General features: G+C 46.6%; 1 protein-coding gene across 1 annotated transcript in view; it reads right to left on the bottom strand.

The window, feature by feature from the left end:
• The window catches only part of MYH9 (myosin, heavy chain 9, non-muscle), an 84,663-nt gene extending 74,088 nt beyond the window's left edge, over nt 1–10,575 (bottom strand). The window contains exon 1 of the mRNA XM_015410200.1: nt 10,427–10,575. The gene's annotated coding sequence lies outside the window, so the exon portion shown is untranslated. The remainder of the gene's footprint in view (nt 1–10,426) is intronic.
• Between the last annotated feature and the right edge of the window lie 431 nt (nt 10,576–11,006).

The raw sequence follows: 11,006 nt of genomic DNA on the forward strand, positions 1-11,006 counted from the left end.
CTGAAGCTCTGCAAAGAAAAAAGCCCTCAGGAAGAAATGCTGAGGGGAACAATCGGCCAAATACGGAGACCCCATGTTTATGGTGGTTAGTGTCAGCCTAGGACTGCAGAGACCTGAATTCAAAGCCCCACTCAGCTATGAAGCTCAAGTGGGCCAGTCACTCTCAGGCTAATCTGCCTCACAGGGTTATTGTGAGGGTGAGACAGGGCAGGCGGGAACCATATCAGTCCCAGGAAGAAGAGTGGGGTAAATGTATAGACTACATGCACTAGTGGCAGCTGATTAGTTTGAGCCTTAAACCAAAGTAGAACAAACAAGAAACTGCTATCATATTCAACAAAGAAAAACTCCCATCTTAGCTCAACAGCCAAAGGAAATAGTTCATTTGTTTAAAACCAACAGCAGCATCACGAGAAAATGAAGTGTTCCTGTGTTCCATGACTTAACAAAAACATGCACTGTTAGCCCTAATAAGCCAGTAGTTCTTGCTAAAATGATCCATATTTACCCAGTTCAAAAAGCGATAAACATTTCTTAAAACCAGTTTCCTCTACTCAGTTTACTTGAAACAGTTTCTCATTTAACTATGTCTGGTTATCACAAATTCACCCAAACGCATTTGGAAGAAATCTAGATTTTTAACATAACTTACTTGGAAGTCAAAATGTTTAAGATGCTGCCTTTGGAAGACAGGATTAAACCAGAAAAGATGCCAAAAGATCTGATTCCTACATTTTTTAAAAAAATGGAAAGAGCTAGTACAGGGCCCCTGTTTGGAATAGGCCACAGTGACAGTACAGAGGAAAAATTGGTGCTTTAACCCTTCTCTTAAACACACCCATCACGGTTTTACTGATCAAGTCACAAACACAGTGATCAGATCTTGAAAAGAAAGACATGGTCCCTCCTTCCTACCCTATTTCCCCGAAAATAAGACCTACCCAAAAAATAAGCCCTAGCAGGATTTCTATGCATTTGTGGTATAAGCCCTAGTGTGTCGTCTTCTTGAGAAAAAATAAATATAAAACAGTGTCTTATTTTCAGGGAAACACGGTACTTACCTGTGCTAATGACCAATACACACACAGCTGTGTCAGCAAAACTGCATAGTGGTATTTTTTTTGTTTTTTTATTTGCATTTTTACCCCGCCTTCCCCGCGAACGGGCTCAGGGTGGCTTACACAGGGGCATAAGCCCATACATAAAACAATATAAAACAGTAAAAATCATTAAATCACAACAAACAGATAAAGTGCTTCATACAGACAAGATGGTCTCTGAGGATGGTAACAATCATTTCCTTAGGTGAAATTGTCCTGTCGATGGTCCAAGCCAGTCCAGCAGCAACAGTGCCATGCAAATTTATGGCCGTTCTTCCGGGGACCACTCCCAACCCCGTTGTTTCAGTGGTGGTAGTAGTAGAAGTGGCGGCCCCTATATAAAAGCCTGCCAGAAGAGCTCCATCTTGCAGGCCCTGCGGAACTGCATAAGGTCCCGCAGGGCCCTGATCTCCTCTGGGAGCTCGTTCCACCAGGTGGGGGCCACCACTGAGAAGGATCTGGCCCTGGTCGCAGCAAGCTTTACCTCCCGGGGGGCTGGAATCACCAGGCGATGTTGCGTCCCTGACCGAAGTGCTCTTGGGGGTATGTATGGGGAAAGGCGGTCCCTCAGGTAGGTTGGACCCTGGCCATATAGGGCTTTAAAGGTAAGAACCAGCACTTTGAAGTGGATCCGGTACGCTATTGGCAGCCAGTGCAGCGCTTTCAGCCCAGGCTGGATGTGCTCCCATTTGGGGAGACCCATCAACAGCCTGGCCGCCGCATTCTGCACTGTTCTCCACACATACATTGTGTCGCCCCATTTAACATTGGAGCCCCAAACAGGTATTTCTGTTTTAAAGACACTAGGATGATCCAGTCACAGCTCTTGCCCAGTATGTGCCTCAGTTGAGCAAAGTGGTGGCTTGGTACAACAGTCAGCAGAATCACAGAGGATCGTTTCTCGTGTGGGACTGTAGCAACACACCTTAGAGAACAGAAGCTCACTGAAGCGTCTAAGAAGGGTCAGTAGACTACTGAAAATTGGTATTGGGATCAATATTTGCTTCAACATGCAAGTTTTTCTGTCCAGAGGGGTCCACACAGATTAAGCAATTTCACTTAGTTTCTAAAAGTGATGTTTACATTTATTTATTTATTTTTCAGCCTTACATTCCACCTCCCCACAAGTGGGCTCAGGGCAGATCACAAAGTATGATAGTATTGTATTGTTTTTTATTGTTATATGTAACTGGTAGTTATGCCTTCTCAAAACTTTTTAATTCTACCAATAAAATGTTAATGATAAAAAAAATGTATATGGTATAAACATAGTACTGCATTGTTTCATTCACCACAACAACCGAGGTGCAAACTAGAACACTAAAGGCTCTTGTAATGTAACAATATTATCATCTGGAACCTTCCAGGAAAAATGGAACAATGCAAGACTCTTAAGTGGGAGTTTCTGACAGGGAAGGCAGGTCAGACAGGTGGACACCAAAGCAACACAGTACTGCTGGCAGGCCAACTTGCGTGTTTAAGACAAGGTCAGGGCTTTGAACCATCTGGATCCCTCGACCCCTCCTCATTCACAGTACATGCACTGGCAAGTACACAACAGCCATATTAAACAGACTGTGCTTCATGCCATCTTACCAGTCAAAACTGCATGAAGGAAGGAATGGTGTGATATCTGCAATTTCTTCAAAATATAAAGGGAGTAACAATATCAAATAAGCTCTTTAGTGTGAATGAGAGTCTGGCTGTGGCATACGCTGCAGAGTGAATATAATTTGGTAAAAATATCACAACGGTGCCATGCAAATCAATATTAAGGACTAATATTTAAGAAACCATAAGCATGCCCCCAAAAGGATCACAGGACAAGGTTGTTGTTCAGTCGCACAGTCGAGTCCGACTCTTCGCGACCCCATGGACCAGCTCCCGCCAGGCCCTCCTGTCTTCTGCTGTCCTCTGAAGTTTGCTCAATTTCATGTTCGTTGCGTCGATGACACTGTCCAACCATCTCATCCTTTGCCGTCCCCGTCTTCTTTGACCTTCAATCTTTCCCAGCATCAGGGTCTTCTCCAGTGAGTGCTCCCTTCTCATTTGGTGGCCAAAGTATTTGAACTTCAGTTTCATTATCTGGCCTTCCAGGGAACAGTCAGGGTTGATTTCTTTTAGGATTGACTGATTTGATCTTCTTGCAGTCCAAGGGACTCTCAAGAGTCTTCTCCAGCACCATAGTTCAAAAGAATCTATTCTTCGGCGCTCGGCCTTCCTTATAGTCCAACTCTCGCAGCCATACATGACTACTGGGAATACCATTGCTTTGACCATGCGGACTTTTGTTGGCAGGGGGATGTCTCTGCTTTTTATCATGCTGTTTAGGTTCACCATCGCTTTCCTCCCAAGGAGTAGGACAAGGTTACATAAGAATAAATCCATAATTAATGTTGGTACAAAAGTAACCATGAGCAATACATTAATTTAATGGGATACATCCATGTGTCCTTTGAAGGGATGAGCGACTGTATGCAGCTCATGTAAAGGTAGAGGTTCCCTTGCTCAAAAGCCAGTCGAATCCGACTCTAGGGTTGCGGTGCTCATCTCCATTTCAAAGCTGAAGAGCCAGAGCTGTCCGAAGACATTTCCGTGGTCATGTGGCCGGCATAACTAAACACCAAGGCGCACGGAACGCTGTTACCTTCCCACCGAAGCGGTACCTATTTATCTACTTGCAATTTCTTGCTTTCGGACTGCTAGGTTGGCAGGAGCAGTTCATGTACTCACCTCATTAAGTTTTTAACAGCTCTTTTCCCACATCCTTTAAACAACAAATGCTACATATGGGCTGTGGAGGACAGTCCTTCAGGTAAAGAGAAACTTAAGGTCCAAGTTCACCTAAAGCAAAGTGCAAGTAGTTTTAACACCAGAAATAACTCTTGCTCCTGCAGGAAACCCAGAATTGTTACAGCTCTTCCTCTTCACAAAGGAGGCTGTAGAAACATTAGGTAAGACATTTGCCTAAAAGCCGACTGCACACAGGAAAAGAGTTTGCATATGAACGTGGCTCTAGGCCCTCTTCGATCTGTTCATGCAAAGAATTGCCCCAGTTATGATTAGCTCTATGAAAGTCATGAACCCTTTTAAGATACACCCATATCATTTTCCAACTAAGTTTCAAAGCTCTGCTTGTGAGCTGTGTGCACACAAAATCCTCTGGCTCAGAGCTGCCTTGCACGCATATAAAGGTGACTACATGAGGACTTTGTGCTATATGAACTTCTCTTTTATAACTGCTTTTCAGGATTAGCAAGGGTTCTCTAAGAAAGTCCAGTATTCTCCAAGGAAGTCTACTAGTCACACAACTTCCCTACTGCATATGACTGGCCACAGCTGGGAATGTCTGTACCTCCCAAGGGTCCATCCAGAAATTTCAGCCTGTCTAGACCTAACAGACAGGAGATCAGTGCAACTCTGTACAAAATGGGAGAAGGGGGATCTCTAACCTAACAGCTCATATCTAAACAGATGATAAATGCCAATTCAGATAGCAGACTGACTAAAAAGTTGTAAGACAGAAGCTTCGTACAGATGAGAGTTCAAGATATGCCATGTTGCAAACATGCCACATCTTGTCTACAGCTCAGGTGCACACACCAACTGCATTCTAAAAGGGCTCACTAAAAGCTGGTAGTTATTCTGAAATATGGTGTCATTTACTAGTATTTCCAGAAAGGACAGTACTTTAGCCCGTCAGCTGCAGCAACACAAATGCCAGCCCCAAAGCAAAATGTTTTCATGCCTGATTGCTTCTGACATACCTGAACACCTGTAGTGTCTACATACACAAAGCAAATTAAACACACACAGCCCAAAGGAGTGCAAGCACTCCCTTGTTATATCTGGAGGCAGAGCCCAGAAGTCTCATTCAATGGACGTTTCCAGTCCAGGACTGTTCACAGAAACCAGAAATATTACTATGGCCTGCAAAGAGAGAGCACAGTTTTGATGGTTAGTATGCAAACTGATATAAGTGGGTGTTCTGCTTAGGGTTGAAGTTGCACACTTTAAGAAGCAGCCCTTTATCCGCCACTCCCCCCAGAAAATAAGACACAAAAGGCTGTCATTACTAAAAATAAAAATTGTCTCTGCCCCATCTGCACAAACAGAAGTGCCTTCCACTCAATCACAAGACTCTCCAACGGAGTTGCACAGTCTCCAAGAGATTGTTTCATCAAGCCACATAGCTTACCAAGCTACACCAGTGGCAAAAAGCAACTGAGACATGGTCCTGTGCAGCTAAAAAGAGGAGGTAACCAATCAACCAAAAAAATGCAGTGCTAAAGGGTTTTCCAGCATGTTTCCAAGACGCTCTCTGAGGGAGTATCTAGCAGCATTATGCAACTCAACATTTAAGAGATGCCAAGTATTGCTGTTAATTAAACAATTCTGTGACCCTCAAGTGGGTCATATCTGAAGTCAAGATGAAATCCTTAAAAGGAAAGGAACAAACAGAAGGGGAGGGGAAAAGAAGGGTACACACAAGGGAGAAGAATCTGTACTTATATTGCACCAACACTATGTTTTTACTGCAACTTTTATAATGGAACTTAGCTTCTCTCTCACTCAGGCTACACACTGCCCAGGTGCTCTTATCAACAGGTTAAACAGGGGGGAAGCTTTGTCAAGGCTAAAAACATCATCATTTTAAGTGAATGAAATATATGGAGGGGCACTGTTGCAGCTGACTTATGGCAGCCTCATAAAGTATTCAAGGCAAGGGATGTTCAGAGGTGGTTTGCCATTGCTTGCCTCTGCTTACCAACTCTAGGCTTCCTTGGTGGTTTCCCATCCAAGTACTAACCATGGTTGACCCCACTAAGCTTCTGAGATCTGAAAAAGCACTAACCGGGGTTATCCAGGTGAGGGAATATGTGCTCACTCATTGCTTCTAGTTCCAAAATTCTTTGTTTCTAGTTCCTCCAGATAATTTTCTGTAAACACATCAGCATCTATCTGGACAGCTCTTTTTGGTGTTATAACTTCATACAAAATGAGAACAATACTTTTTACTTTGAGTAACGTCTCATGGATTCTGGGATGGAATAGCATATCAAGACAGGCTCTTCGCCTACCTCCCTAGTTCTCAAGACCAATGCACGCACACAGTTTATACCAGTTAGTGAACAGGCTTTGTGAATGCTTCAATATATGCCAAGGGTAAATTTGAACGATGCTCTCCCTGTACCCCATACCAATTTAACAAATTACAATCAGGATGCACAACAAAGCATTGTTACACTGCATGCTTGCAATCATTTTCTACTACCTGTTAAGTCACCCTGTGGATGGCCATTGCCTCAATGACGGCTGTTTGTACACTGCCATATGGAGGTTGCAAGCACAAGTTTTTCAGTGTACTTCATGGTCACAAAGAGCTGCTGGTTACAGATGAAAACCGTGTATGTAGCTTCCACAACAGGGCCTTGAATTATTTATTTAGAATATTTCTATGCTGCCTCTTCAGAGCCCTGCTCAAAGTGGCTTACAATTAAAAAACATAACAGAAAAACCCCCTCAATCCATTAAAAAAGTCATTGGGCATAAGTACTACAAGAACTACCCATAAAACAGAAGCAGACCTTTGAAAATCTGATAAGATAACCCCCCTAAACAAAAGTCTAGGTAAAAAGATACTTTTAGCCTGGTGCCTAAACGAAAGTAAGTGCCACACAAGCCTTAAGGGAGAGGTCATTCCAAAGGTGAGGCGCCACCAGAGAAAATGCCCTCTCTTTAGTCACCACCTGCCTCAACTCCAAAAGCGTGCATACAGAAAACAGGGCTAGAGAGGCATGTGGGGAACTATAGGGGAAGATGGTCCTTCAGGTACCCTGACCTCAAGCCACTACGGGCTTTAAAGGTAAGAACCAGCACTTTGAATTGTACCCAGAAACAGATGGGTAATTAGTAGATCTCTCAGCACAAGGGTGATACAATCCCTCTGGCCAACCTTTGTCAGCAGCCCGACTGCCATATTTTGGACCAAATGACATTTCTGAACTGTTTTCAAAGGCAGCTGCTCATAGAGAACATTATAATAATCTAACTTCGAAGTGATCAGAGCTTGGATCACTGCGAACAGATCATGCTTTTTGAGGAATGGCAACAGCTGATGAACGCAGTAGGATGAAGGCTATGTGTGCAAGTGCCCCTGCTACCAGCCACGGGTCCAGAGGAACATTTGGGATTGTCCTGCAGCAGGAGTGGAACTGCCTTGTGGGGACGTTCTTTCCTAAGTTACACTAACAAGCCCAGTTCTACTTCCCACACCCTGACAGAAACAAGTCAGCTCATGCTGGCTCCCAACATATAAGTTACATTAAGTTACCCTTAAAACAGCTCAAATGGCATGTTATGGCTTCCAAACCATCCAACTAACCTAATGAGCAACTAAAAATGTTATTTCATTTCAATTGAGCACACAAGTATAGAGCCCCATCTTCAGACAACAAGCCTATGAGTCAGACAGTATTAGCCTGTTCAAAGGTTCGCACTTACCAGCAAAGAGACAGCGATAAGTAACCCACAGACTTTTTCACCTGATGACTAAGACAGAATGTAACTTTCTAGAAGGAGTAACTGAGGGCACAGTCATTACTTCGAACTCAGTTTTTGACACACCTATGCTGGAGGGGGGGGGACACCACTGCATTTTACCAAAAGCTGGAGCAGCATGCTAACCCAAGACCTTTCAGAAACCTCTGCATAACTTTATGCAGATCAGCCTCTTCAGAAAGAAGAGTAGAGACATCAGTCTTTTTAAACCACAGTTCTCTACACAGCTCAAAATGGAGCCAGTTTCAACAAGAACGTCCAGGTAGAATCTCAAGTCAGAGTAGGGTTGCCAGGTCCCCCCTGGCCAATGGTAGGGGGCAGGAGGATAGGGCTGCCACCTCCACGTTGGAAAACTCCAGGAGATTTGGGGATGGAGCCTGGGAAGGAAAGGGAGTCTAGCCTCCAAAGCATCCATTTTCTCCAGGTGAACTGATCTCTGGAGTCTGAAGATGAGCTGTAATTCCGGGGGATCCCCATCCCTAAGTCAGAGGACCTCACATTAACAGTTTCCAGCCTCTGCCAGAACTATGTGCTCCCCCCCCTTTATATAAGGGTCACTTATGGGTGGTCCATAGGGTATGTTCTGCAGATGCAAGTCTTTCCTCCAAGTCTGAGCCAGACAGTTCCATAAAACCCTGAATGCAGTTGGGATGCCATATTTTTCAGGTGTGTCAGCAACTCAAAGCTTCATAGCGCTATAATTTAAGTTACAGTTATCCATACAAGCAGATACAGGAATGATGCTCCTATCCACAAAATAGCCAAGGAAGCCTTTAAAAAGGAAGTTTCTTTTAAAAGAAAGCCTATACCATTTAGATGTGCAGAAAGGGCCACACATCAGAGGGCCACACATCATAGAACAGGAAAGGATAACAAAGATCTGGAGAGGCCCCGGTCACACGGGCCGGATATCGCCGGGGGGGGGGAGGCGTGGCTGTTTGCCCCAGAGCGAACCACCGCGTGGCCGCCGGATCAAACATCCCGCCGACGTCCCCTGGTTCGGGGGTTGTTGCTGATCATACGTCAATCCTGCGGCGCGGCAGGGGTGGGGTTTTTTAAACCGAAGTGTGCGCATGCGCCGTTGGGTGCTTGTGCGCATCCCATGGAGACTTTTTCTTGACGGGACATGGGCGGGCGCCGGATGCCACGAGCTACCACTGGAAACGTGATCAGACGCCTGCCCTTGCCTCGCGGTTTCTGGAAACTAGGACCTCAGAGGTACTAGTTTTTTACGGCGCATCTTCGGCGGGAAGCCTCGGGTTAGCCACGGGAGCTCTACGCTTCCCAGATGTTGTGGTTTGATTGCGCTCGGAAAATCCACCTATCTTCCGTCTCTGTAGCGTGGCTAATGCTCCATGTGACCGCAGCCAGAGAAAGGCAAACTATAGCAGCATGAAGATCTTGAAACTAGAAAGTGTTGTACACGAAATGGGGAGGGTGTGACAGACAGGCAACTGTTAGAACATGAAGACTCTCTTTAGGACGTTCTAACGCTAAATCGCACCAGTCTGAAAATTAAGACAACCATACTCAAGAAACCAGGAACAAGAAAAAGGATTCTGCACTTTTTAAACCTTGCTTCATCACAACCAACAGCGGCCAAATAGGAATATTTCTTAAAGTACCCTCCCCCACAAATGCATCATTTCCTACACAGTCTAGCAGCATATCGCTAACAACGCTTGCAGCAAACCACGAGTGGAAAGTCTGCAGCTGATTCCCTCCCCTCTTTTCACGTGGGCGCACCCTGCCTGCCCTGCCTGAGACTGGGGAAAGTCTCCCAGCAGGCTCGCAGTTCGAAATCAGGGGAGGAAACCCGCCTAAGCCAGGGCAGGCCGACTTCATTGCCACCGACAAGAAGTGAACGCTGGCAAGAGAGAGAGGGCGCGTTCGGTCCAAGTGGAGAAGAGGGGAGCGATAGGAACTACGAGAGACCGTTTTGCAAGCTTCGTCTTGCCCCGTCACTCCCTCCTCCCCTCTCGCGGCTTGGCTAATACGGAGCCAACTGAATGAGGAAGTCGAGCTCCGCGGGCGGAAGCCAAGCCCATCGCAATGTCTGCAGCAGGATTGTCAGCCTGTGACTCAGGGGGGGGGGGGGGAGTCCTGACAGCTGCCAAGCGGTCCTTCTCCCGCTGTTGCCCGTTACTTCCCGGGAAGGAGCTCAGAGAGAAAAGTAAGGGGGGGGGGGAGAAGAGGGGAGCAGGAAAACCCAGGAGCACGCACACTCCCCAAAGCAGCCAGAGAAGAGGAAACAGAGGCAACGAGAGATCAGCTGCTTCCTCTCCCTCTCTCACTTTGTAGGCTACAATCCTATGCACACGTCTATGGGAATAAGCCCCAGTAAAAGAAGTGGGGTTTCTGAATAAACATGCACAATGCTGGGCTGGCTTTTTTTAAAAGAAGAAGAAGAAGATGGGGGGAGGGCAGGAAACGAAATACAACCCTGGTGCACCGAGAAGAAAAGGAGAAACGTTTAAGTGGCCTCAAGCATGGAAATGCCTTTCCCCTTGCAAAGCAGTCCCCACCCTCCACCCGCAGCCAGAACTGAGAATCAAGCCTCCACTCTTGCCCAACAGCGGACGGCCGAACAGGCGGCAAAGAAGGTACTTCCTGGGCCCCAGCGCACCTGGCAAGAGGAGGGCACTGCAGAAATTAAACCACACCCGCCCGCGCCCCGATGAACCTCATCCCGCCGGCGCCAAACTGAGAACCAAGCGTCAGTTTTACGTTTCCCGTCCCGCACCAACCCCAGGCGGGGACTTCACCTGAGTCTGGCCAAAGCCTGTGGAAATGCCGCCGCTCTCGCGGCTCTTGCTCCTCGCGGTGGGGGGAGAAAAACAGACTCGGTAACCGGCACCTTCACAGATAGAGAGAGAGTCCCAGCGCCCCACCCGCCGCGCTGTTCTCGCTTCAAACGCCTCCAACTCACCGGCAACAGCGAGGTTTCAAGCCGGGAGGGAGCGGCCGCCGCTAAGGATAGTAACGCCCTCTCGCTCTACTCTTAGCCAATAGGAACACGAGTTTACGCTGACTGAGGTCCCTTTTCCCCCAATAGCAATTCAAATGTGGGGCGGGTGCTCCTGGGAAGGCGGTGTGAAGGGTTTTTTTTTTTATAAGCTCCTCAACTGACGCTCCAGCCCCCGCTCTTCTATTAACCCGCCTCCCTCCTCATAGAAATGAGCGCCTCAATGGGCCTTCTGCCGGGGAGGAGCGTAGATTGACAAGCAGAGTAACCAATAAATCAAAGGAGACTGGGTAGGGCTCTTTGCAGGCCTATCTTGAACGTTTTACTGATTGTCTGAGGCGTGGCATCGAGGAACGTAGTAGTGGGAGATGAAGGAAGGA

This window comes from Gekko japonicus, unplaced genomic scaffold (assembly GCF_001447785.1).
Source record: "Gekko japonicus isolate JY-2015 unplaced genomic scaffold, Gekko_japonicus_V1.1 scaffold933, whole genome shotgun sequence".
Lineage (NCBI taxonomy): Eukaryota > Metazoa > Chordata > Lepidosauria > Squamata > Gekkonidae > Gekko > Gekko japonicus.